The sequence below is a fragment of the Moschus berezovskii genome, chromosome 4 (genome assembly GCF_049115385.1).
Source record: "Moschus berezovskii isolate FMDL1 chromosome 4, NW_MosBer_1.0, whole genome shotgun sequence".
Lineage (NCBI taxonomy): Eukaryota > Metazoa > Chordata > Mammalia > Artiodactyla > Moschidae > Moschus > Moschus berezovskii.
In genome coordinates this window covers 2,006,272-2,028,092 of record NC_142463.1, presented here as the reverse complement: position 1 = coordinate 2,028,092, position 21,821 = coordinate 2,006,272, and the positions used below count along the sequence as shown (strand labels likewise).

General features: G+C 57.7%; 1 protein-coding gene across 9 annotated transcripts in view; it reads right to left on the bottom strand.

Moving 5' to 3' along the window:
* The window catches only part of HDAC4 (histone deacetylase 4), a 288,194-nt gene that overhangs the window by 161,657 nt on the left and 104,716 nt on the right, over nt 1-21,821 (bottom strand). The window contains exon 1 of one of the 9 annotated variants that reach the window (XM_088835056.1): nt 17,550-17,763. The exons of 7 other annotated variants lie outside the window; for them this stretch is intronic. The gene's annotated coding sequence lies outside the window, so the exon portion shown is untranslated. Of the gene's footprint in view, nt 1-7,488; nt 7,510-17,549; nt 17,764-21,821 lie in introns of those variants that run through there. One more of the 9 variants, XM_055401691.2, reaches the window with a different exon arrangement.

Here is a 21,821-nt window from a genome sequence, read left to right as displayed (position 1 = left end):
GGGTTGCTTTCCAGTGTCTCCAAGGACTGCGCGGATGTGGGACTCTGGAGGTCACTCAGCAGCCTGGATGCTTTGTCCTGGCCAGACAGACGCGGTGTACGCAGCACCGCGCGATGGCCAACCACACGTGACTCACCAAGAACACGCCCCATGGGTGGTGAAGGCTCTCCGTTCCACGCAGTCCACAAAGGACCCTCTCAAAGGGCGCGGTCTACACGCCCACTCCGAGCCCCGCAGAGGAGGAGGTGGGCGCTGGGGCCGCAGGGTGCCGAGAGTAAAGCACCATTTCTCAGGAGGGCCCTTGGGTCTCTTTGGAGGCACCTCTGTCCCCACGCACTTCCCCCCGGAGATGAGATGCAGTTTCCAGGCCAGGCAGGGTCTGTCTCCCAGGAAGGCTGTGCCACACTTTTCCATCCAGGGTGGCAGTGCCCCTGTGGGGGCCCGGGGTGTGCCGTCCCCTCGGTGCAGGGGGAAGGTGGGCGGTGGCCACACCAGCCCTGTCCTTCTTTCCTAGGGATGTGACACTGATCAGGACACCCCCCACGCTGTTTATGTCAGTCCATTTCTCTTTTGTCCATACGCTGGAAGCTGGCTCAGAACATTCCAGGTTCAGGAAACGCTTCTCCCTCCACATGGCAGGCCAGAGGCCAAACATGGACGGTAGGGCCCAGGCCACTGAGGCAGGCAGGGGCTCGGGGCCTGGCGGCTGAGTCCCCGCTGAAGCTGAGGGTTGGGAGTGAGTCCTGGACCCCCTGGTCCCCGGCTTGGGGTCACCCAAGGTCAGCCTGTATACCAACACGTAGCTCCCTGACCCCAGGTGACAAGAGGCCCTCTGCACAAGGTGTGCTGACCCCAGGGTCAAGCATGCCTCTCAGGAAAGAAAAAAAAAATCACAGCTTCTAACAAGGCTCCTTCATAAAAGGAACCGTGAATTGCTTCCTTTCCAAACGTGATTTCTCAGCAAATACAACTGACTTTCTTATCAGGAAATCACTCTGAGACCAACAATGGGTGTGGTTTCAAAAAGAAAATCACTCCTCCCAAGAAGCCAAGGGCTCACACTCAGAAACAGGCTTTCCAAAAACAGAAACCTCACTGTCCACCCCCAGCCCTCAAAGCTGACCAGGCCACTCTGTTCTCCTGGGTGTCATCACAGCGGCGGGGGGACCAAGGACAGCCCCAGAGGGCAAGAGAATGCTGACTGGACAGCCACCTGCTTCTGGGTTTTTGCCCCCATTTGGACAAGTGTCCCTCCCTTGCTGGAGGCGCCCAGACTCCCCTCCAGCTGGGAGTTGAACCCTCCCAGGGAAGCTGATCATGTCTACAGGGTATTGTGTTTCAATGGCCCCGCCAGGGGCATCTGGCCACACCTCAGCCCAGCACAGCCGCAGATTCCAGAGCACAGCCATCAGCAGAAGCGACCTGACCCCTCAGGACGCTGTGGAGACAGCTACAATCTCTAACTGTTCTGGGAAGGACTCCACACACGCCGACGGCTATAGAGAGAATTGTACACTCACAAAACAAACCACGAGCCGGAAATGTCAAACCACAGCTCTGCAGCACTCACTTCCTCAGGAGAGTGCGGGGAGGGTGTGAGTCTCCAAGGGGACCATGAGGGCTGTCACACGAAAGGGCCTGCGCACCAGCAGCCCTCTGCCTCCACGTGGTTGCCGCAGGGCTGCAGGGATGAGATCCTGGGAAGGAGGCGGATGGCGGCCCCTCCCTCCCCAGAGCCTCTGCCTCTGGGCACTGGCCTCCTGCACTGGCCGGGCAGAGGGCTGGGGACTGGGCTAGATCAGCTGGCCACTTTTCATCACAAAGTCTGCTGCTCATGGTTTCCAGCTTCTGGACTTTCAGAGAGTAACTCCTCATATTACTAATGCATGGTCTTTCAAATGCCATCTCACCAAAGAATAAAAGTGTTCTCCTAAAAAGACAAAGATCATCAATCATTTAAAAAAAAACTGTACACCAAACTACAAGCTATGCTTGAACTGCATACATAAATCAACATTTTCTTTCCTGTCTAAATGAAATCAAAGGTTTATCAAAGTAATCAGGAACAATCTATTTGACTGTCATTTTTCACTTTACCTAACTTCATTCGTTCCCTCTCCATTTGAGACATGAATGGGTGCTGGGTGGAGGTGGCGAGGTCAGGCCGCTGACCGCCCACAGCAAGCTTGAGCCTCTCGGGGACGGGCAAGGAGCCTCAGACAAGCCAAGAGATCAGAGAGACGATTGGAAGAGGTTTAGAATTTCTTGGGTTAAATGTGATTCTGGAAAGATGCTGAGTCAACATGCTTGTATGTCAAGCATGAAGATATTCATCAGAAAAGTGAACACATTTCTGTCCTCAAGTCTGAGTTATCGCAAAGAGGAATCAACATACTTCATCGTGCTGACGTTTACCAAGTGTTCCACAAACACACACGCCTCACCTCCAAACCGCCTGGGGGACAGCCCCTCCCCCAGCAGCCAGAAGCACCTGGAGGCCTCGGGAGAGCAGGGGTCCCAGGAGGACGGCATGGCTGGCCGACCACCTGAGGCTGCGATAGAAAAGGGAACAGGACTTCCCAGGAACAACGTCACCTGGGACAGGAGGCAGAACTTCCCTTTGCTCTTTCATCCCCATCGGCCAAGCATAGATCAGAAAAAACTGGGGAAAATGAGCAGCTCTGGGAGGAAACGAGTGTCCGGCTTCGAGCAGAGAGGCCAGCAGGGAGCCCCCTTTGGGGCCGAGGGGCAGAAGGCCTAGGGCCGCCCCGGCAGCTGGACGTAAACCCTGCAGCCTGGAAGGAGGGAGGGCACTGGACGGGAGGCCGAGGGCCAGCTCCTCCCGCAGCCGAGCTTAGAGCAGCCCCGTCCTTCCTGTGGACAGCGTCGCTTAGAAAGCACCCCAACGTGCATGTCCGCACTTAGCCCGCCAGCGGATAAAAGGCACCCACATGTCCTCACCGCCCACCCCGGCCACCAGACGGGCTCCGACAGGGGCGGAAGCACCAGGCAGCCTCCAAGAGACCCCCCGGGACTGGGGGGCCTCCCAGCCCCGCGGGGCGGTGGCAGGAAGTGCCAAGTCCCTGGGCCCGGTACGCTCGGGCAATGAGGTCAGAACGCCGCCCTCCTGCCAGCTCAGGAGGGATTCGGTCTCGCCCGAAGCCCCAGCCACTGGGATGCCTGCCCCAGGCCCACCTGCCTCACCAGCCCCCTTGTATTCAGAAGCCGAGCTGGACGGAGGCTGGACTCAGGAAGGTGACTCTCAGCTGGGAGCCCCCCAGACAGAGCGAGTCTGACGAGCACACAGTCAGGGCGACCATGCGGGCCCACGCCTCGTGCGAGGCCGAGCTGGCGGCCACGGCTCAGCAGGACCCGCCAAGGCCCCCGGGCGCCCGCTCCCCGAACCTGCCCTCTCCCCTTAAACGAGGAGCTGACACAAAACACAACAGGTGACTCAGAGCAGAAGAGCTCGTTGCACAGGGCAGCCCTTGAGCCCAGGGCCCTCCAGAGCCCGGACACCGCCTGGGGCAGCCCAGGGAGCCCGGCCCAGCGGCGACACTGACCGTCGGCTGTCTGGGGCACCTGTGCCAACCTTAGCTGCCTGGGCCATGTCAGGACCTGTGGAAACGTGTACATAACAAAAGTGGAAACACAACGGCACAGTGGCGACAGGCCAGTTGGGGGATGATCTGCGGCCTCAGTGGGACTGGGCCGTGGCCCCCCGTCGTGTCATGCTGGAAAGGGAAGGGCGAGCTGACCACGTGCAAAAAGGAGAATCAGAAACACTGCAGTGAAGCGTGGAGACAAAGAAAAGGAGGAAAGTCTTCAAAATGAGAATCGAGAAAAAGCATGAAGTTGCTGGAGGCTAAGAGACTAAACAGGTGCACCTTATTTTTTGTTTTATTTTACAATATTATATTGGTTGGTTTTGCCCTACATTGACATGAATTCGCCCCAGGTGTACATGAGTTCCCCCTCGCACCTTAATTAGGGATTTGATAGCTCCTGGGAATTGGACCAAGCTCCTTGTCCCCAACAAGTAAATTCTGCATACACTCAAATCTTTCTAATGTGCTATGCATGCAATTGGAGAAGGCAATGGCACTCCACTCCAGTACTCTTGCCTGGAAAATCCCAAGGATGGAGGAGCCTGGTGGGCTGCAGTCCATGGGGTCACTAAGAGTCAGGCACGACTGAGTGACTTCACTTTCACTTTTCACTCTCATGCATTGGAGAAGGAAATGGCAACCCACTCCAGTGTTCTTGCCTGGAGAATCCCAGGGACGGGGGAGCCTAGTGGGCTGCCGTCTATGGGGTCGCCGAGTCGGACACGACTGATGCGACTTAGCAGCAGCAGCAGCAAATAAGGAACGATCCGCATTTTTAACTCACTGAAACAGTCACTAATAAGGGACTCAGCCAGCCAGCTCACAGGTCACCATGATGTGGGTATTACCTGTTAGCTGTCCGGCAGCTCATGGTTCAGACTAATATATGTACAGACTTAGAGAAACTAGATACAGAGCAAATCACATACAGACAGGCTGGCTTTTCGTAAAGCAATGCAAAGGGGCCCTTCTTCACTGTGGGGGGAAAAAAAAAAACAGCAAATATTTTGATTAACATTAGTTCAGTTCAGTTGCTCAGTCTGACCCTTTGCGACCCCATGGAATGTAGCACGCCAGGCTTCCCTGTCCTTCACCAACTCCTGCAGCTTGCTCAAACTTTTGTGCATCGAGTCGGTGACGCCATCCAACCGTCTCAGCCTCTGTCGTCCCCTTCTCCTCTCGCCTTCAATCATTCCCAGCATCAGGGGCTTTTCCAAGGAGTCAGCTCTTCTCATCAGGTAGCCAGAGTATTAGAGCCTCATCTTCAGCATCAATCCTTCCAATGAATATTCAGGACTAATGTCAGGATTAACAATGCTGCTGCTGCTAAGTTGCTTCAGCCGTGTCCGACTCTGAGTGACCCTATGGACTGCAGCCTACCAGGCTCCTCCGTCCATGGGATTTTCCAGGCAAGAGTACTGGAGTGGGGTGCCATTGCCTTCTCCGGGATTAACACTAACTAGACTCAAATTGGAAAAGACCGTGATGCTAGGAAAATTTGAAGAAAGGAAGAGAAGAGGGCAGCAGAGGGTGAGATGGTTGGATGGCATCACTGACTCAATCAACATGAACTTGAGCAAACTCCAGGAGACAGTGGAGGACAGGGGACCTGGCGTGCTGCCGTCAATGGAAGTCAGAGTCAGACATGACTTAGACCTGAATTAGTTACACTGCTCAAAACCATTCTTGCAAAACTTAACCTGACGAAGACACACAGCCCTTTACTTGCTCATGAAACTGTATCTGCAGGAAAGAAAGATGCAGAATCCAACCCAGGAAGAAACTGATGTTTAGCATGTTTTGCTTTCAGAGGGCCAGAGAAGCTGCAGCTGACTTGGAAGTCACCCCCATTTCACAAGCTGCCAAGTGTCCAAGGTGGTCACTTTCCGAGTGGCCACAACACTCAAGGGGACTGAAGAACAGTTCAGAAAGTGCCACTGAATTGGGGGTGACTGTTTAAAAGGTCAACAGCTTCCATCCCTAACAGTGAGTCCTCCCAACTTTCAGGCAGAGGCTGCTGTCAGTCCTTTCATAGACGCGAGCCTGGGTGGCCGAGCCTGGTGACAGAGAGCGACCGAGGGCCAGGCCCCCGCCCCCAGCCTCCCCCAGGATGCCTGGCTCCCTGTGTGCCCCCCAGTTACACTACCAGCGGAGAAAGGGCCTTCGGTATGGCACCCAAGTCCTGCAGAATGTTCTGCAATTTTTGTCTGTGTAGAGAAGGGACCTCTCTAATGCCGGGACAGTCAGCAAGACCAGCAACACCAATCTCAATGAACATTCACAACAGGGTGCCAGACTCCAACAAACTGCATGGTAACGACCAAAAACCATGGTTGAAAGAAATCAACAAGGAAACTTGGTTCTCTCTGTGAAACGCAATTTACTTGGCCATTTTCCCACGGACGTTCAATTAAAACCAACTGTGGGAAAAGAGGATCGTGGTCAGAAGGCTGCAGAGCCCATCACGGCAATGAAGAAAGTGTCTCTTGTAACAGCCAGAGAAGCCCTTTAGCATTTACATTCGACACAAGCAAGCAGACCGTCAGCAGCCCTAAGAGGGGGCCGCATCGTCACCCTCAATCAGATTCAACTTCAATAAACAGCTTTGAAATGACACCAAAAACACAAGTGGCAAAAGAAAACTGGACCTCATCAGAATCGAAAACCTTTGTGCCTCTAAGGACACCAGTCAGAATATGAAAAAGCAACCCGCGGAAAAGGGACAGAACACTTGCAAATCATTTATCTGACAAATGAATTGCATGCAGAATATATGAAAAACTCTTACTTCTCAACAGTAAAAAGGCAAATAGCCCAACTTAAAAAAAAAAAAAAAAGGCAGGGGATTGAAATAGATATTTCTCCAAAGAGGATATACAAACGGCCAATAAGCTCATGAAAAAACACTCAGCATCATTAGTCGTCAGGGAAACTCAAATAAAAACTACATTGTGACATCACCTAACACCCTCTAGGAAGGCTACAGTCAGAAAGTCAGGCAAGAGCCAGTGCTGGTGACAATGTGGAGAGACCAGGAGACTCACATGTGGCTGGCGGGAACGGAAAGCGCTGGAGACCACTGTGTCGGTCCCCCAGACAGGTAAACAAGGTTACCACCTGATCGAGCAATTCCACTCCTAGGCATATCCCCACGACAGCTGAGAACAAATACCCCACAAAAACCCGGACAAGAACGCCCCGTATCTGGAGCCACGAGAAATGGGTGGGAAATGACGCAGGCTACAGTCTGGGGACCTGGAACTTGCTGATGCAGGAAGCTGGACACAGAAAGACCACACATGGTTACTCCAAGGAAAGAAATGCCCAGTGCAGGCACCTGGGCAGAGGGGGAGAGATGCCCAGGGCTGCCCGGGGGGTGGCCTGGGTGGCGGGGGATGCTCACAGGCAGAAGGATCTAACCTGACCAGGCTGACGGCTGCACAGCCCATGGGCACACTGACAACCCCGTGAGTTCAGCTCAACAAAGCTGAGGCCAAACACCAGTAAGTCAAGGTGCCCCAACTCTATCCCTGTTAGTCACAAGGCAGAAAGCCCCTCCCTCAGTGTTTCTGCCCTGGGAGCCCTTCCCCTTTGTCAAGGTTTACCCAGAGGCCCGGGACCCCACGCAAGGAGGCCAGACGGGCGCTGGGGGGAGAAGCTGGCCCCTGGGCTCCACGCTGCCCATCACAGAGCCTGCAGCCGGTGCGTTCCTGCCTCCAGAAGGGAGCCCTGAGCTGCCAGGGACATGCTGCAGGCACCACAGGGTAGGAGCAGTGACGTCCCACCTGGGAACACCCGGCAGGACAGGACAACCAGCCAGTTTCTTCAACAAATACACTGCAAGGAACGAGACCATATGTGGACCCCAGTTAACACTTACCTGAAAAACACCCAGGAAAAAAAAAACCTTTTAAGATAATCAAAGATTTTAAAAAGTGACTTTCGATGGCCTTTAAGCATCAGTGTTTCAGCCAGGATAATGGTATGGTGACTACAGGTCGCAAAGAGTCCTGATCTCTGACGGCAGACGTACGACAGCCAGGGCCAGGCAGAGGAGCCACAGACGAGCAGGACTGGCCTTGGAGGGGTCTGGAGGCCGTGGGGGGCCACCTGGTCAGTCACTTGGGGTTCTGTTTTACCTTTGCAGACGCTGGAGAGTTTACATAATAGAAAACAGAAGGACACCCAACAGAAGGGCTGGACCTGGAGTCGGCGCCTACTCCACTGTTTCCTGGCCGATGCCGACAGGCTGTTGGAGGCTGCTCAGAAGCGAACCTGGGCTCTGGGTCTGGACTGGTCACCCTCTCTAAGCTGATCCAGAGAGAAACTTCCTAAGACGAGAACTTGGGAGCACCCACAGCCCTTGCCTTCCCTGAAGCACGCTTCCGGTCATGGCCAAAGCAGGCAGAACCGGGTAAGCCGGGCACGCCTGGGCCCACCGCCCTCTGAGGTCAGAGCAGGCTGTGCTGGTGGAGATGCCAGGCGGCGGGGCAGGGTCTGGGCTCCCAGACGCGGCTGGAGCTGGGAGCGGCCGGGAATGAGGACGTCAGCTACGGGCCAAACGCCGAGAGCAGCACCAGTGACCTTTACAGTCAAGATGGGAACCTCATGGGCCTGCATCAGACAGAACTAACTGAGCCAGACCAGAAAACCAATGGTGCCCCGGCCTCAGCTCAGCTGGCCCCTGGCTGGGGGGCTTCCTTGCGGGCAACGGGCACGGCTGCCCAGCAACGCACAGGGGCAGAACGTCCACCCGGGGCTGCTGGACAAGGCTCAGCGCCCCCAGGGTGGCAAGGTGGGGGCTCCGGTCGCCCGTGTTCCCGCCAGCTCCCAGGGCCGTGTGGCCCTGTCTCCCACTGCCACTGGGACCGTCCCCTCTGCCAGGTGCAGACGTCTGGGCGGGGAGCGGTCACAGCCCCTCCTTTTTAAAATTTTTGTTTTCTGTTGGAGTGCAGCTGATTTACAGTGTTGTGCTCCTTTCGGGGGACAACAGAGCGATCCAGTCATACACGTGACAGCCCTTTTGAATTAAGCCGTTCTTACGAGGGATCTTTTCAAAGAGAGCCAAGTTCCAACATGATTTTCCCTGGGCCATCAGCATTCCCGGAACTGTGACTCTGTCTGTGGCTGCGAGGTGGAGGGGAGGGGACCGAGGAAGGGCAGAGAGCGCCCGGGTCACCGCGGCGGGGCAGGGCCGGCAAGGGTGGGGGGCCGCCCCTGGGGCCGTCCGGGGCCAGCATCCCCGAGCGGGACGCTGGCTGCCGGCAAAGCCTCCCTTGCTGCTGCTTTCTTCACATGTGGTTTGACTGACGCAAATCAAGAGGCAAGCGGGTGATTCACGATGGTCCGGGCCCAAGGCACACGCAGACGGGGCGGGCACGAGTCTGCTGAGTCACCGGGAAACGTCCCCCTTTCCAGGAGGTGCTGCTGGGTCGGACTTGCACGTGGACGCGTGCACTCAGCCGCTGAGCGTGTAACGGGGTGGCCAGGCACAGCACAGAGCGGGGATCGCAGGGCAGATGCAGGGAGGCGTGCAACAGGGCAGCCTCCAGAAGCCTGGGGGGACTGGGCCCTCTTACACCAGCTCCCTGGTCCCTGCAGCCCCTGATCTGACTTCCCAGCACCCAGCCCGGGGGGGTGAGGAGGCAAGACGGGAAGCCAGGACCTTGCCGTCCAGGAGGTTCAGTGGTAAAGAATCTGCCTGCCGTGCAGGAGATGAGGGTTTGATCCCCGGGTCAGGAAGATGTCCTGGAGGAGGAAATGGCAACCAGAGCCAGTAGTCTTGCCTGGAGAATCCCATGGACAGAGGAGCCTGGAGGGTTACAGTCCATGGAGTCACAGAGAGTCCCACACGACTGATCAACTGAGCCACCACCCCTGGGGAGGTGAAAGGAGGGGACCCCAGAAACTCCCCTCAGTGCCACGTGCCCCCTCGAGGGGCTGTGTGAGGGACGCGGAGCACGCAGCCCCGGGGTCCTGCCTCTGTTGGGGGCATCCCAGAGGAGCTGATGCTTGAGGAGGAAGCCGGAGCCTAGCAGGTGATGGGTGGGCAGGCTGCTTTCAGGCAGAGAGAGAAGCGGGGGGCAGGAGGCTCAGAGAGAGGGGAGGGGAGGCCCACACGGGGACGGGGCTGGGGGACTGCTGGCAGGCACGGGGGTGCCCTCCTCCGGAAGTGGGGAGAACCAGGGAAGGACCTGACACAGGAAATACCCAGCCCGATGATTCTGGGAAGACCACGCGGGCAACAAGGCCACGGCCAGGGACCCGTGGGCGGACGGAGCCGGTCCCACCGAGACGGGGAGGCCGGACCCCCGGCACCGAGGAGGAAATACAAAATGCCTGTGAGCCAGGCGTCTGCGCTGCTGACGGGGTCTACCCGCCCCCTCGCGCCCCCTCCCGGGGCAGGGCCAGGTGGGACCGGTGCCCTGGGGGTCGGCAGGGGCCCTCGTGGACCCCAGCCGGACCGGACAGGCCCCGCAGGGCCCTGCGCGGGTCAGTCGCTCGGTGCTGTCCGACTCTGCGCGCCCCGGTGGCCCGCAGCCCGCCAGGCTCCTCTGTCCCTGGGACTCTCCAGGCCAGAACGCTGGGGTGGGCTGCGCGTCCTTCTCCAGGGCCCCGGGAGCCGCCCCCAAAGCCGGTGGGGAGCGCCGGGCGAGCCGGCAGAGCAGCCAGGCCCGGGGAGCACAGAGCGGGCCGGGGCTGGCGCCATCGTCACTCGGACCTCTCTCACAGAGCACCCCCGGGAGACCCCAACGCCGCGCACACGCCCCGGGCGCTGGGCACGCGTCCAGAGGCCGGGTGCCTCCCGGGCTCTCCGCCTGCCTCCGCGGCGCCCTGGGACGCAGCCGGGCCGCCCCGAAGCCGTTCTGGGACCGTCTCCGCCCTCGCCGTCGGGCCCCGGGAAGCAGGCCGCGGGCAGCCCCTCCGGGCACAGCGGGGCCCGCTGCTTGCCGGGGAGGAACAGAAGCCGCCACATGCTTCCTCCGCGCGGCTGGGGGCGGCGCTGACGGCCGAGCGCCAGCATCTCGGTTCCTCTCGCTTCCCCCGGAGGATGGCACGGCCGTTTCTCTCCCATTTCCTGTCTCTTACTTCACAGGGGTGGGACCAAGGCTGGGAGGGGAGGTGGGCGATGGGGGCGCAGGCTGGGGGGCACAGGGCCACTCCCTCCGGGGCGCGGGCAGGCCCAGCACAGACGCTTACATCTCCAGCACAACCGCGACCCGCCTTGAACCCGTCACACATCCAAAGGCAAGTTTCTCAACATCCTTGATGAAATTTTAGGAAACAGTGCAAAGCAGAGACCTGTTTCTGAGGTGCCTCTGCAGGCTACCGGGCCTGTCTGGGCACCTTAAAAGCCGCCCTCGTGCCCCCGGCCCCATGGCACGCAGCCCCCCGCTGCAGGCACGCTGTTCCCACCAGCACTTGGCCTGCGGCGGAAGGCTGGGTGGTTCTACAGTGAGGCCATCTGCCCCAGATGGTCTGCGGTGACTCCAAGCACCCAGGTTCTCAGGGCTGGAAGATACATCAGACAACTCTTCTCCCCAAGACGTGGGGCCACCCGAACCCCGGCTCCCCACCAGCTGGGCCCACCTGGAGGCTGCGGGGTTCCTGAGAAACGGTGTGTGCTCGCCACAGGCTCCAGACCCTCACATCTTCAAATGGGAAGAAAGAAACGCAGACCCGCAAGAGAGGGTTGGGCGCCAGGAACGGTGTGGCCCAGTTATCTCTGAGTGAGCTCCTGAAGAGAGGGGATGCCCCCCAAAAAGAGGTGCCTCTGTTACCAGGAGCATTGTAGAAATACCGACAATCTCACTTTCAACGAAAAAAAGTGCTCCAGTGGAGTGACGTGTCTAGGACCTTGTGTCCCAATAACACGCCAGGCTTGCTGCAACCTGCCTCCTCAGACAGTTCTGGACCTCTCCGCAAAGCCGGATTCCCTGACTGTAAATGCACACGCGGCATCCTTTCTCTTTAACCAGAGAAGGCCGTCGTCAGGGGTCACTGCAGGCGCCAGACGGGAAGGGCAGGGTGGGTGCGAGGCAGGGAGGTGCCCAGGACAGCCTCAGCAGAGCAGCAGCCCCCCAGGGCCCCCTCCAGACCCCAGGGCACAGGTCTGTGCACACTTTCACTGCAAAAATGAAGTCATGATTTGCAGTCCTTCTTCGAAACCCAGGCCTGAGATTCGTGCCCGCAGAGGTGATGAAGACACATGGCAACTGAATAAGTGAGATATTAATGATCCAGGGAGCAGACTGTCCACATTGCACCAAGGTACAGGTTCATACTCACACCCGCCCCGAAGCCTTAGGAAAAACGCGAACTGGGTCTCATTATGTCCATCTTACAGATGAGGGAAGTCGAGGCTGCAAGAAACTTAGACATGCACCCGCTATCCAAACGGCAAAGCTGGGGTTCGGTCCCGGTTTTGTGACTCCAAAGCCAGTCTCGGCAGAACCTGGAGCCCCTCCCCCGACAGAGCACAGACGGGGCTCGTCCTGCCAAAAGCGGCGAGAGGCGGGCAGGGGAGGAGTGAGCTGGAAATGGAAACAGTGGCGGCAGTGAAGCCGCGAACCTGCAGCGCATCCTCCCTGTGCCTGACCAACGAAGGCCTCCGGGGAGCAGGTGACCCCAGGACCTGAAACCGCGCGGGCTGCGGGGAGAGACAGGAAGGAGAGGAAGGGAAGGTGCGTCTTCCCCCCGGCAGATGCGCCCCAGACCACGCAGAGCCGGCTGCCTGAGTGGCTGGAGGGAGGCCTCCTGGGAGAGAGGGCGTGTGCTGGCCAGGCGCCGGGCCGCTCCACGCCTTCTGGAGGACGGCTGACAAGCGTCTTGCTGAGGCCAAGAGCTGTGAGATTCTGTTTCCCTCCCCACGTCCCAGAGTCCCTGGCGATGCTCTCCACGTGGGGAGGGTGCAGTCCCTGCTCGAGAATGTCTCCTTGTTACAGGAACCCAAAGCGGGGAGGACTCTGAAACCCCCCACCCAGAGCACCTCGTCTCCAAGAGCTCTGGGATTCCAGACTCGTCAGCGGCTTGCACGGTGACGAAAGTTCTGACACACCTGAGACAGGCTCGGCTCTGCTTTGTCAGCCCTGGAAAACGTGCTGGTCATCTGGAAATTCTTCCTTCACATTCTCCCGTTTGTTATCACGCCAATGGCCCCCGAGGCAGGGACAGAGGCAGAGGCCAGCGTGCCACATCCTCCTGCGACGCTTAGCCAAAGGAAGGCAGCCTCAGACCCAAACACCTTTACCCCAAGTCCCCTGCAGGTGAATGTCCCCCAGGGATGTGGAGCTGCACAGAGCTGCTTCTGGGCATGGCCTGGGTGCGATGACTGAGTCCAGCCCGCTGGTCCCTCCGAGGGGCGAGAGGACGTGACGGATGACGTGGGTGCTGCCTGTCCCCACCAGCCCCAACTCAGCACCAGCTCACAGCAGCGCAAAGGGTGGGAGGAGACCGCCCTGCGAGGGGTCACACGTGGGCCTTCCGCCGGGACCCAGGGGCCCTGCTGACCCAGAGACATCCCCCAAGGTGCCCACTGTTACCAGTGACTACAGAGTCCTCCACGTCGTGTCCCTGTGTGTGTCTGTGCACATGTACGTGTGTGTGTTTGACTCTTAGGACCCCATGGACTGTAGCCTGCCAGGCTCCTCTGTCCATGAGATTCTCCAGGCAAGAACACTGGAGTGGGTTGCCATTTCCTTCGCCAGAGGAACTTCCTGACCCAGGGATCGAACCCAGGTCTCCTGCATTGCAGGCGGATTCTTTACCAGCCGAGCCACAGGGAAGCCCAAGAAAACTGGAGTGGGTAGCCTTTCCCTTCTCCAGCGGATCTTCCCAGCCCAGGAATTGATCTGGGGTCTCCTGCAATGCAGGCGGCTTCTTTACCAGCTGAGATCCCAGGGACACAGCATTAGTGACAAGTGAACCAGCAGTGCTGTGCCATCGTTAACTGAAGCCTGTACTTTGCTCAGGTTCCTCCGTTTTCCCCCAACACCCTCCTGCCGTCCCAGGACCCCACCCAGGACTTCAAGCAACATTCAGTCATCACGTCCCCTCAGTTCCTCGGCTGTCACAGGTCCCAGGACGCTCCGCGTTACTGGTGGCCTTGGCAGTTGAGGAGGATGGGTCAGGTGGTCTGTCAAGTCCCTCGGTGGGGATGGCCGGGATGGGGGGCCGTGTGCTCAGCAGGAAGACCATGGGGGTGAGTGCCTTCTCCTGCCATCACACCAAGGGTGGACACGATCATGGCGACAGAGCAGGAAGACCATGGGGGTGAGTGCCTTCTCCTGCCATCACACCACAGGTGGACACGGTCATGGCGACAGAGCAGGAAGACCATGGGGGTGAGTGCCTTCTCCTGCCATCACACCACAGGTGGACACGGTCATGGGGACAGAAGGTAAATTAACACGCTGAGCGTGGATGCACGGCGCACTGTGTTCCAAGGACACGTGTGACTGCACAGACGGAGGCTGAGAAGGGATGAGCGGCCCACCCAACCCCGGAAATGAGAGAAAGAACAGAGACAACAGCCAGAGCGAGGAGGAGGGAGACGAGAAACCCGAGAGCCTCGGCGCACTGACAGCCGAGCCCATCAAGCGCCAAAACCCAGTTCCCCAACAGTTAACCAAGATTACTCAGAAAGAAGGATCGAGAACGTTTAAAATTAATATGGGTGCATAACTACAAATCCAGCAGAGATTCAAAACAAGAAAATATCACTGAAAAACTCCATTGCTACCAAAGTGACAATTTAGATGAAATGGACAAATTGCTTTAAAAAAAAAAAAAAAGTATCTTAGCCTTATAGGGCTTCTTGGTGGCTCCGACAGTAAAGAATCCACCTCAGTGAAGGAGACCCGGGTTCAATCCCTGGATTAAGAAGATCCCGTGGAAAAGGGAACGGTTTCCAGCATTCTTGCCTGAAGAATTCCATGGACAGAGGGGTTCCCTACAGTTCTGGGGTTGCAAGGAGTCGCACACAACTGAGTGACTGACTAAGCACACGCACACATATTTATATATATTTACACATAAATATAACCTAAAATGTGCAAGGGCTGTATGGATAAAATTATGAAAAATCTATTAAAAGATCTAATCTATGAAAAAGCAAGCAAGCAAAGAAAGGGGAAGATATGATACAGTAAGGATGCCAGTTCTCCCCAAACTCATCTGTATGTTCAATGCAATTCCGATCAAATTTCCAATTCAGTTTTTTAGAGGAACCTGTCCAGTGAACTCCCATCTGTGGGGTAAGGCCCAGGGGCGCTGGGACCCTTGCAGGAGAGGGACAGAGCAGGGAGGCATGGGATAGCTCGTGATCAGGAACATGGAACCGACAGCAATCAGACTTCCTTGTGAGAGACGAAACGAACAGTCACAGGAGGGACTGAAGTTCCCTCTTGGTACAGTTCTGCGGGTTTTGACACATGCAGAATGTCATGTGTCTGTCATTATAGAATCACATAAAACAATTATGCATCAGCATTGGTTCCCTGGGGCATTCCTGGTAGCTCAGATGGTAAAAAAATCTGCCTATAACACAGGAAACCTGAGTTCGACCCCTGGGTGAGAAGATCCCCTGGGTGAGGAGATCCCCTGGAGAAGGAAGCGGCAACCCACTCCCGCATTCCTGCCTGGAGAATCCCATGAACAGAGAAGCCTGGCGGGCCTAGGGTCGCAAAGAGTTGGATACGACACACTGGGTCGGCACGCACACATGGTCCCCGGTGCTGGGAAAGATTGACGATGAGAGGCGAAGGGGGCCACAGAGGATGAGACGGTTGGGTGGCATCACCGACTCGATGGACACGAGTCTGAGCGAGCGCCAGCAGATGGTGAAGGAAGGACAGGGAGCCTGGCGTGCTGCAGTCCCTGGGGTCGCAGAGGCGGACACGACCGAGCGACTGAACAGCAGCAACAAGCGTGCCACAGCAACGCACGTTGTTAGTAAGACCAGAGCACCTGGGGACGGGTATGTGGGAACTCTTTGTCATGTCTGAGTTTTCCCACAAAGCCAAAGGTGTTCTAAAAACCTGAAGTCTAATCAGTTTTAAAAATGACCAAAATGGTAAATTTTATGTTGTGTGCATTTTATCGCAATTTTAAATAAGAAAATTCACTGTCAGAAGAAAAAAGTTACAGAAGGGAACTATCCAACGTGACCTCCATGACCTTGAGGTTTGGCAGGTTTTCTTCGGTATCCTGTTTTTAATAAGCATTAACTACAAAAGGAAAGGCTCTTTTTGGCGTGGGCAAGTCGTAATTTCGGAGAAACAATTTTTGCACGCCACTTGTTTGTGTTATGAACAGTATGAAATAGTATGAAAGGCAAAAAGATAGGACACTGAAAGATGAACTCCCCAGGTCAGCAGGTGCCCAATATGCTACTGGAGAAGAGTGGAGAAAGAACTCCAGAGAGAAGGAAGACACTGAGCCAAAGCAAAGGCAACGCCAGCTGCGGCTGTGACTGGTGACAGAAGTCAAGTCCGATGCCGTAAAGAACAACACTGCATAGGAACCTGGAATGTTAGGTTCATGAATCAAGGTGAACTGGAAGTGCTCAAACAGGAGATGGCAAGAGTGAACGTCGACATGCTCACTCACTAAGCCTCCAGTGAATCCCAACCATGTGCCCAGGACCATGCTGTAGAAAACACATGGACGAGTACAATTCGAGGCAGGGAGCCCCAGCAAAGTGAGGCGGTCACCCCCGGTCAGGAGCAGCAAGGCTGACAGGCGGCCCTGACTGCACCCGCCGGGCACAGGAGCCCACGAGGACCTGGAGCGGCACCCCAAGACCACCAGCCCGATACAGGCGTGGGCTGGCCACCCCAGCTGGCTCTGCCTGGCCTCTAAAGACACCCCTCCAAGTACTCGGTCTCCCTGCTCCCTGCACCTCGGGGGGTCGCAGAAGAGTTGGACACGACGGGGCGACTCGACGACACGGACAAAGTGAACCAGAGAGAAGCGTGACGCTTCCTACTCAGAGCGCCCCAAAGAGAAGCTACTAGGAGTTAAGAGTGCACGCTCTCGCTCCAAACACAGAGAGAAGCGTGACGCTCCCTACTCAGAGCGCCCCAAAGAGAAGCTACTAGGAGTTAAGAGTGCACGCTCTCACTCCAAACACAGAGAGAAGCGTGACACTCCCTACTCAGAGCGCCCCAAAGAGGGGAAGCTACTAGGAGTTAAGAGTGCACGCTCTCACTCCAAACACAGGCTTCACCCACAGAAAGGCTCCATGTAAAATCTCGAATGTGTCAACGACTTCCACTAAATTTAATTTTCTATTTCTTTTCCAAGTGTGAGCTAACATTTTCCAAATGATCAGACTTCCTCACACCCGCTTCCCTACCTTCTGAGTCAACTTCGAGACCATAACACACAGGCTATGGGATGAGCAGCCCGTCTCACCTGCTGAAGGGCAGGAGGGGCTGAAACCTATGACCTGCAGATGTCCCCCCGGGAGAGTCTGGAGGACAGAGGATGCAGGGGAATGGTCTGCAGAGCAGGCAGGACAGGTGGGGCGAGCTGCAGCCAGGGAGGGCCGCCCACGTGCACACACAGGCGCACACACACGTGCACAAGACACATGTCGGCACACACACACACACACGCACGACGCGTCAGCCACCATACTGTTTCTGCACAGCCACTGGGATGGGCGGGGGGGAGGGCCACATCATTCACCAGCACCAGCATTATTCATCACACAGGGAGCCCTGGGGTTGGCTTTTCTTCTCTTTCAAGGCTTTTATCCAGTAAGGACTGATGAAAACAGGAAAAAAAGCACCTCAGAAGCCAAGCTTACATCTGGTGGTGCCACACAGGACACGGCTGACCCCACGTTCTAACGGCTCTTCCAAATGGAAAACCAAGCTCCTGACAAAGAAAAACCCCAACAGAACCGTCCCAGGCCCCGCTGGACACAATCCTTACCGTGAAGCCTATTCCAAGAAGGTTTTAGGTCATCACCGCCTACCAGTGCTGGCCCGAGCTGGCCAAGGCCAAGTGCAGGGTCGGGGGCCAGCCCTGCTGGCCAGGGCACAGGCCCAAACAGCTGTGACAGAGATGGGGCCTGGCGAAAACAGCCGGCTGTTTGTTTATGTCGCCTGTGTTGCAAGGCAGCCTCATAGCCCTCTGTCGGGGTCTGCTGGGCCGAGGGGTCTGCGGGAACATGCAGTCAGCAGCAGGGACTTGGGGAGCATCCGTGGAGCAGGAGGCTGGCTCAAGAAACGCCCGGATTCGACCGCTGGCTTCTGGAACCCGGACTTGGGGGCCCCAGCGTGCAGGAAGGCCCCGGCGGGCCCGAAGCCAGCCTGCCGCTGAGACCTCACAAATGAAAACAGCTTTAGAGGACAAGCTGCAATTAGCATGGGAACAATTATCTTCCTAATTTAGGTTAATTCCTACTTCAAAGCCCGGGTTGGCAGGTGGAGGGGGCGGCCCTGGAGACATCTATGTGGCTGCTTTTTTTCTTTGTTCTCCCAAGTCCACACATTTTAAATATCGTCAGGAAGGTTTCAAACATCCACCAGCGCCTTGGAGAAAAGGGCCTGGGTGCTCCAGAGAGTGGGCACCGCTCTGGCGCCGGCTCGCTGCCCCTGCATGAGAATGGAGAGCCTTGATCAGAGGAGTTCCTAGGGTGCCGCTTGGTGCGTGCAGCACCCAAAGGCTCCCTGAGCAGGAAGCTGTCTCTGGGCCCAGCCCAGGCTGGGAGGTGGGGTGGGGCCGGGACACGGGTGCTGGGAGGCTGTGAGCCGCCAGGCCCTGGGGTCCAGGACCACCAGCAGAGCCTTTCCCGGGACACCCGTGCTGACGGCCCCGTGGCTCAGCACAGTCACAGCCTGCTGGGCCCAGGGCCCCGCAGTAAACCTGGGGCTCTGGCTATTCCTCTGGCTGAGAACATAAACCCTTCCAGTGTTTGTTGTTTGTTCGAGGCGTGACGCAAAGGCTGCTGGAACACGTGGGTGCGGGCGGCAGCAGAGGGTGAGCACGCCAACGACGGGCAGAGGGAGCGGGCGCTGGGCCCAGGCACTGCTGGACCAGGCGTCCCTGCCCTGGACACAGCCGCCGGCCGTGGCAGGGTCTGGGAGACACAGGGAACCCCCCTACCCCGACCCTGACATTATTTAAAATGTTTAACTTCAGTTGCAGAAGAGCAAAGAACAGGCTCCTACCTGGACATTAAAGAACAGGCTGGTCATAAAACACGTGTCACTCAGGCCCAGCCCGGTTTCCACTCACTGGTGAGTTGGTGGGGGGGCAGGTAGGGAAAATACAGGTTCCAGTTTTTTCCTTCTGTAACTGGAGTAGGAGAAGGACACAGACAAGCCCTCAGGAGCCAGGAGATGTTTCCACGGGATGTGGGGTGGACGGCCCCCTTTAAAAGTCAGCCTGTTAGCACTCAAAGCAGAGAGCACACAGGACCCTGGGTGGGAAACGAACTTTCCACGTTAGTTACTGTCCAAACAACAAACGGGAAGCCCCATCAGATGTACTTTTACCTTTAAAAGTAAAAATAATAATAAGGAGCTGCACACCCCTCCAGAAATAAGGCAGGGCTGCCCACCCAGCAGGCTTCGCGGGAACTGGCCCCGGTCCCTGCCAGCCAGTCCTGGGGCAGCGCCCCTCTGGCTGCCGCCTTCAGCTCAGTCGCCCCTTGGACTTGTCCTGCATGAGAGGACCAGGAGCAGGCTGCTCAAACAGCAGACTGGAGCAGGCCTTTAAGAAGGACTCTGCTGGGTTCAGATGCCCACCCGCTCTCCTGCCAACTTTTCAGGTGAGTGCAAACATCTTGTAAGATCCAGGGTCCCAGAAAACCCCGTCTTAGAAGAGCGGCCTTGCAGTCCCGGCGGATAGGAACCCGCCAGGGGAGCACAGACAGGGCCCCAGCCGGCAGGCCTGCAATGCAGGGGGTCCAGGGCCCTCAGACTTGGGGGCCCTGGCAATGTTGAAGCAGCAGACCCCACCACCACACCTATAGGAGCCAGGACCTGAGCATGGCGGAGGCGGGGGGCCACGGAGAGAAACAGGGTCCAGACAAGCCCGCGGAAGCAGCCGGGGCCGCCAGGCTGTGCCCTCCAGTCCGGGGCGGCCCCCTCCACCAGGGCTCGGGGAGTGCTGGGCATGCCCCCAGGCCCCCGCCCTGCCGCCCTTCCGCCCAGCACCCCCCGGCATTGAGCCTGTGAGGCTAACAGGTTTACATGGGCAGTACGAGCACCCTGAAGGCAGGCACGCCGGCCCATGCTTCCTTGAACCTCAGCAGGAAACACCAAACTACACGCACTCGCTAAACCCCCGCTGGGGCCCTGGCAGCTAAAGGCAACAGGGCGGCTTCAAGTCATCCAAGTACAGCAGCGAGAGGGGACGCAAGTTTCTAGAAAGCGCTGGGTCGTTCCAATGGTCCCCCGCCCCCGCCACCTTCTGCCACACATGGAACAGGGCCCTCTTGTGAGCAGGGAGACTGGGGCCCGTGCATGCGCTCGGTCACCCGCCGACTCAGACAAGGACCACTGGCCACATGGGGGCTGCCCGAGGGGAGCGGACTAGGCCCTGAGGCTGGGGGCCCCCTGTCGGGTCTGCACCTGGGAGAGGCTCTCTGCAGCCGTGGGCACCAAGAAAGCAGAGGTGGAGACTGATTTTTAGGAGAAGAACAGTCGCATTTGGGAACCTGATGGAATGTCAAGCGTGGAGATAAAGGTAAGAGTCCCAACAGGCCAGGTTCTGGGGGTGAGCTGTCATTTCCATGGTGGGGGAACAATAGCGGGAACAGTTGGGCACACACAGCCCTGTCCCCAGGCCCTCAGAGTCCATGGTGGGCGAGGCTCAGGCCAGGGTGCACGGCGGGACATGGAAAGGCCTGGGGATGAGGTGGGGGCAGGGGGTTACCCCGCCGCAGCCTCGGCTCCTCCGTGTCTCCCTCGAAGTCACCGTGGGCGTCCCTGCTCAGTCCTGGTGACACTGGGCGGTGGGCAGAAGGGGGCTGCTCCTGTTCACATTCCACAGGCCACCTGCAGACCGCCCATGCCCGGCGGCAGGGGACGTGCCAGGCCAGCTCGGGACGATGCCTGCCAGCACCACTCTGGAGGCTAGCCATCCGTGAAGGGTCCCCTGGTCCTGACAAAGGTGACGATGGCAACTGTGCGTGCGAGGGGCAAACTAGCAAAACTCACGGTCACCCAGAGGCCAGTCTGCAGAACTAGCAGACACAGGGAGGGCGCGATGGAAGGGGCTGCGTCGCAGCGGCGGCCCCCACGGTCCGGGGAGGAGGGGACCGGAGGCACCCGCGTCTACACTCTTAAAAATGCCCTGCAATAAACAGTTCCCATCTTTTCAATCGAAAAAGGACAAAGCACCCTTGCTTCTTCAAAGAGAATGCGCTCGTCGGGCGTTATTGTATAATCTCTCACTTCCTCTCATGCTTGAACTTCCCTAAAGCTTTCCTGTTTTGTGTCCAGTTGACTGTTCCTGTTGAGCTTCATTTTACCTCTTAAGAAAGATGTCCTCGCCCAAACCACCGACAATTTTCTGCAAGAACAGACCGGAGGGGTAGCCACCTGTGTTCCAAACCAGGTGGGGCGCGTCTCGGGAACAGAGAGCCCTGTGACCTACATTCTGAGGCGCTTCCCTGCTCGGCCACACATTCGCGCCTCACTTGCAGCGGCTTCTGACAAGGCCCCAGGTCCGACCCGGCCCCGAAGTCAGGGGCAGCGATCTGGAGCTCACAAGCGGGGACTCCGATCTCTTGAGGATGTGAGCATGAGCACCCATTCTACAGATGACCCCACTGAGGCCCAGAGGGACGGGGGCCGCTGTAGGTCCCCCGGAAGGAAAGGACAGCACCCTCGCAGGAGCCTAAGCGGGATGACCAGCACCGTACACGGAAAGGAAGCAGGTGCGCAGCACGCACGCACGCACGCACAGGTGCACGTGGCACGCTCAGCCACAGGCACGACTCAGGCGCGGAGAGGCCTTCAGCCCAAGCCCCAGAGCACAGGGCAGGGCCACCTGGCCCGCCCTGCCACCTCGAGTTCCACGGCCCGCGGGTTTCTCCTGGTCCCGCTGGTTACTGTCTGTATTTTCCATGCAGACCGCCGGCTGAACTGAGCTCAGCCTCGAAAGGTCACCGTCTTTTCTGGGGCCTCAGCTACCCTGCAGGGCTCCCTGCAGTCAGGGTCACAGTGCTGGCTGGCATTTAAGAGAACCTTC